The sequence below is a fragment of the Mastomys coucha genome, unplaced genomic scaffold (assembly GCF_008632895.1).
Source record: "Mastomys coucha isolate ucsf_1 unplaced genomic scaffold, UCSF_Mcou_1 pScaffold5, whole genome shotgun sequence".
NCBI classification, from domain to species: Eukaryota; Metazoa; Chordata; class Mammalia; order Rodentia; family Muridae; genus Mastomys; species Mastomys coucha.
In genome coordinates, this window is record NW_022196911.1 from 84,087,648 (window position 1) to 84,093,872 (window position 6,225).

Genomic DNA, 6,225 nt, shown 5'->3' on the forward strand with positions numbered 1-6,225 from the left:
CAGATGAAGGCTTACAACTATCTGTACAGCTATAGTGTGTACTCATATGCATAAAATAAATACATAAATCTTTTTTTAAAAATGAGTTAAGGGGTTAGATCTTGGGTTAGAAACCTATATGAAGGAGAGGGAGGCGTCAAAGGTGCTAACCGCTGCCCAGGTTGATCCTCACGGTCTGGCATCGCAGCACAAGCCCTCTGCCTTGTCCCTCAGTGACCGCCTGCCTGTCCCAGCTGGACATCTTTGCCCATTCAATTGGAAAAAAAAAAAAGAATAGTCAAAACTGACATCCACCAGTCACGCTGACAGGGAAGGGACAAAAATGAGCAAGCCTCACCAAGACAGAGGACTAACAACAATCTGTCTGACAGACAAGGCAGCGTGTCCCCAATATATAAACTGCAAAGAGGAAGCTTTTAAGAAGCAGACAGAGACATGGAAAAACGTTTTACAGATGACTGAATACAAGCAGCCAATAAGCGCGTGAGAGACACGAAACCAGGGAAACAGAAAACAAAACAACAATTAACACCATTCTCACTTATCAGATAGGGAAAAAATAAAGAGAGGAGACAGATAACACCCAGTGTTGAGCAGCAAGCAAGTAAACAGGCCTCTCACCCACTGCTAGCACAGATGTGGAATGCTAATACTTCTGGGAAAGCAGTCTCAAGGTGACAACTAGCATTAAACCAACACTCTTTAAAAAGCAGGTTATGTTTATCCTTAAAATTATGTGTGTGTGTGTGTGTGTTCATGTGTGAATATGTGCACATGTGTGTTGGTGCCTGTGGAGGCGGGTCCCCTGGAGCTGGAGTGGCAGGTGGTTGTGAGACAGCCAGCATGGATACTGGGAACCAGACCTGGGTCCTCTTCAGGTACAGCAAGTACCTCTTAGCCACTGAGCCATGACTCTAGTCCTTGTGACCACATCTCTATCCCCAAAACATGACACTTGTAGACGTATCCTAGAGGAATAACGACCTCAATACACAGTTATCCGTGTGAACACTCACGTACAACACTGTTTATTGCAGAGCTCTTCCCTGCATCAAGACGGGCTGTCTGCGATGTTTATTCAAAGGGCGAGTGTTAGTTAGCATCTCCGTTAAAACAACCACTGAAACCACCGACTTTGAAGGGGGCCTTTGGCACCGGCATTTCTCAGAAGCCATTCAGCTAGGCATGCAGTCTCTGACACTGCTGGAGCGTGCTGTCATGAGGGAATCACAAGTGTCCTTAGACCCCTGCCAGAAAACTGTCACGAGGGTGTACTAATATAAAAGAAAAGAGGCTGTTGGGTGAAGTACAATATATATGCACACAGCTACGGAGGCGTTGAAGTCAGGGTCGTGAAGACCTGGTGGAATCCCCGCAACACTGTGGCATGATGTCATGTAGCCATGATGTCATGTAGCAAAAGCAAAAGGTAAGGGACAAAGGCAGTGTGCTACAGCACTTGAGAGGGACAGACCTATACAGGGGGTGGCTGTATACTAGTAAGTGATCTGAAAGTAAGACCAGGAGAGCAGCTTCAGCTACAGAGTTTATGACTCTACTTCTTTTCTCTCTCTTTCTCTCTCTCTCTCTCTTTTCTTTTTTCTCTTTTTTTTTCATTTTTTTTGTTTCGTTTTGTTTTGTTTTGTTTTTGAGACAGGGTTTCTCTCTGTAGCCTTGGCTGTCCTGGAGCTCACTCTGTAGACCAGGCTGGCCTCCAACTCAGAAATCGGCCTGCCTCTGCCTCCCAAGTGTAGCCCCGTGTATCTCTGTGTAGCCCTAGCTGTCCTGGAACTCACTCTGGAGAGTTTAGACTGGCCTAGAATTCACAGAGATCCACCTGCTTCTGCCTGTCGAGTGCTGGGATTAAAGGTGTACACACCACCACCTGTCTCACCTTATACTCTTTTACAAGCATCTCAAGTCTACCATGCTTTTTAAAAGATTTTTGTATTTTCGAGACAGGGTTTCTCTGTGTAGCCCTGGCTATCCTAGAACTCACTCTGTAGACCAGGCTGGCCTCGAACTCAGAAATCTGCCTGCCTCTGCCTCCCAAGTGCTGGGATTAAAGGCCTGCGCCACCAATGCCCAGCCTTCTTTTTTCTTTTTGAGACAAAGTTTCTCTGTGTAGCTCTGGCTGTTCTAGAACTTGTACTGCAGACCAGGCTGGCTACGAACTCAGAAATCCACCTACCTCTGGTGTGTGCTACTATGCCTTGTTTTAGAGTAGGATCCTATTTTAGCATAATATGTATAACATAACAGCATAGCATAGCATAGCATAGCATAGCATAGCATAGCATAGCATAACATATAACAACATTCCAGATGGCTGTAGACTTGATTGGTGCAATGGGAGCTATAAACTTGAAAAGCCCTTCTTGGGAGTTGGTGGGATGGCTGAGTGGGTGGAGGTGCTTGCTGCTGAGACTGACAACCTGAGTTTAAACGTTAAAGCCCATATTGCTGGTAGGGAAAACTAGTTCCTGCTAATTGTCCTCAATGTTCACATTCATGCTGGGGTGTACCACACACACACATTTAAAAAGGTATTAAAAAAAAAATCCCAGCAACCGAAAAACAAACCCTTGCTGGACCTGGTGGCATAAAACTTTAATGCCAGCACTCAGGTGACCAAGCAGGAAGATGTCTGTGTGTTCGAGGACAGTTTGATCTATGTAGGGAGTTCCATGCCAGCCAGGGCTACAGAATGAGACTCTGTCTCTAAACAAAAAACCAACCAAACAAAAACCAACCAAACAAAATCCCTGTGTTGGACTGGGGAGATGGTTCGGTGTGCAAAGCCCTTGATTTGGAATCCTAGTATCCACATAGAATCAGACACAGTAGTGCACATCTGTAATCCTAGAACATCTCCACATGTGCACAGTGATACATGCACACCTTTGCACGCACATGCACAAAGATTTAAACGTGCCATGTTCTTTGACTGGTTATAATGAGCATGTACTACATCTGCCATTACAAATATTAATAACGTAAGGAGAAAGGATGGGGACAGAGTTCATCGGGGTCCTTGTGTTAAGTAGGTGAGGAAGGAGTGAGGCCCTGCCTGCGCTCAAGCCTGTTTGTCCCTCAGTTGAGCTAATTAAACAAAAGTGACATGGCTTTCATTTCCTTGGTTAAATGGATTCAGATCCTGGGATTAAAGACAGAGTCATTTACATATGGAGTGACCCTTCCTTTATTCCCATGGCCTCTCATAATAAATTAATTAGAGTCATTCAGTGGCAGCCGGCCTTCCCAGGATGATTTTTCTTTGGTGCACACATTGTCTGAACTCGTGTTGTTAGTTAGCCTCTTTGTACGTGGGTGGCAGGGTGAGCCCAGTCACGTCCAGGGCTCTCAGAAAGCATGTGAGCCTTTTTTCCCAGTCTCTCCAGTGAAAAACATCTGCCTGTTACTGGGGAAGGAGAATACCTAACATTCATCTCTCAGCTCCTGCTTCTCAACTACACTGGAGAAATCCTTTCTTCTGGGCCCCAGCGACTCCGGAGGTCACAGTCCCATGGTCACCATGGCAACTCCCTTCAGGGTATGACCGAGGGGGCTGAAGAAAAAAGAGTCAGACTTACCAGGGGGCCTCAGGAGAAAGCCACTTTCACAGGGAGGGATTTGAAAGTCTCAATTATTGGGTCGGTACTCCGGCTACTGCTGTATATGGGATATGTTATTTCTGGAAATTTGCTTTAGGTCGTTTTTTTTATATATATAATGTAAAAATCTCGTAATTTTATTTTAACCGCTCAAGTGGGGCTCTCTGTGCGAAAAACCCCGTTGTGAATTCTTTTGTAAAGTGAATAAAAACCCTTATGATTCGTTAAGTGCAAGTGTGGATGTTCAGATTTGAAGTTATTTTTAAGTTTAACATCCAGGTTTGGGGGCATTAAAAGTTAAAAGACCACGTAAGAGTGTGGGTGGTCACTAGAGAGATTGTATTTTGAGTTCTGCCAAGAACGGCTCAGGCCACTGCCGAGAGCGCATCTAATCACAGCACCCAGCAGGCAGAAGGAAGAGGGTCATCACAAATCCAAGACCAGCCTGAGCTACACAGTGTGAATTGAAGGCCAGCCTGAGCTACCTAGTTAATTCCAGGCCGGCGTAGCAAGACCTGGACCTACGATTTCAGCTTCGGAGATTTGGGGCAACAGAGCAGCAGGATGGAGAAACAGCCTAAGAAAGGGAGAAAAGCCGGCTTCCTCCCCGAGACAGCCAGCGCTACCTCTGCGGAGCTGTGGAGCCGGATCACCTCAGCCTTTACCACTCTGAGTCCCTCAAAGGAGCTGGTCTTTTTATAATCTCAGATTCACCTTTGCTTGGCTTTAGTTGCCCAAAGGAAAATATAATTATTCCCAGAGCAAAACAGCTTCAGCTTCAGGGGCTGTGTTCTGAAAAATCATTCTAAACTCAGTTAGTGAGTAAGTAACCAGAGGTGCCCAGCCTGCAGTGCTGGAGAGAGTTAGCCAGAGTCCAAAGGGATTTTAATGACGTCGCCACAGATGCCAAATAAGGTAAACAAGCAGTTCTTGTTTATGAACTCCACCATAAAATATCGAGCCACATGAGGTTAGCTTCTCATGAAAAGCCACCCAGAAGGGTGTTGGAGAAGAGAGAGGGTGATACACTTAGGTGTATGCAAGTTGGTTCAAAAGGATAGTCGATGAGCCATTGTCCCAGGCCTGCACTATAAGAGTCTATGGGTGACTGCTTGGCTTCAATGACAGGCAACTGTTGGGACTGTTATACTGTCACCAGCCCTAAATTTACATTTTGCAGTTTCAGAATTTGTCCCTTTGTTTTCAAGGGTTTTTATGGGGAGGGAGCCTTTTTTGAGTCAGGGTCTCTTTTTGTCATAGAACTTGCTCTGTAGACCAGGCTGGCCTCAAACTCACAGAGATCCATAGCCTCTGCCTCCCAAGCGCTGGGATTAAAGGTGTGTATCACCAGTCCAGCTCATCTCTGTGTCTTAAGGCCTGTGGACCAATCACCATTGTAAGGAATTTATGCAATGCTGCTTCAAATGAATACACATGAACATTTATAAGATACCAGGAAAAGGTAGACCCTGCCTGGATATGTGCAGATTTTAAAGAACCACTATGTTTTGTTCAAATAGGGTAGCCTTGGGTTGGAGAAGCAGCTCAGTGGTTAATATACTTGTTGCCTTTTACAGAGGATCAGAATTCAGTTCCCAGCACTCGCAGGCAGTCTCAGAACCATCCAGAATTCCAATTCCAGCAGATCTTCTGACCTTGGCAGGTGCTGGGCACAAACACGGTACATATACGTACGTGCAGGCAAAACACTCATACACTTAAAAAACTCTTTTAAAAAGCATGGTAGACTTGAGATGCTTGTAAAAGAGTATAAGGTGAGACAGGTGGTGGTGTGCACGCCTTTAATCCCAGCACTCGACAGGCAAAAGCAGGTGGATCTCTGTGAATTCTAGGCCAGTCTGAACTCTACAGAGTGAGTTCCAGGACAGCCAGGGCTATACAGAGATACCCTGACTCAAACAAATGACTTTAAGGCTAGGGATATAGCTCAGTGTAGGACACTTTTGTAGCTTGTATGAGGCCCTAGATTTAATTCCAGTTCTACTCGGTCCTCAAAGATATTATCATATATGTGTATGTGTATATATAGATATGTCATGTGATATATCTATATATACACAATTATACATACATACACACACATATGGTCTCAATGTGGTCTGGCTAGCATGGAACTCCCTATGTAAGTCAGGCTGGCTTTGGATGCAGAGATCTACCTGCCTTTGCCTCTCAAATGCTAAGATTAAAGGCCTGCATTATCATGTCTGGCAGGTTTACATATTTTTAGTTACATTTATTTATTTATTTATTTATTTATTTATTTATTTATTGTGCGTGTATGGGTACACATGTGAACTTGTAATGGATGAAACTATGTAGTATTTGTTGTGAATAATTCATGGGGAAGAAGACAATCAGCTATGTGTTGGCAATTTTTAGAATTATTGGAATCCATAGGAGAAGGATGCCAGGGTTTACTACCCTCTGAAAAGTTTCTCTATAAAACCTAAGTTCCCTTGGGACATGGGAGGCAGAGAAGGACAGGTTATGTAGCAAGTCCTTTGTCAGTCAGGGATACATAAGAACCCAGGAATGTACCTGTTAGTTACTTCTCTGTTAGGAGAAGACACCAAGGCAATGTATCGAAGGA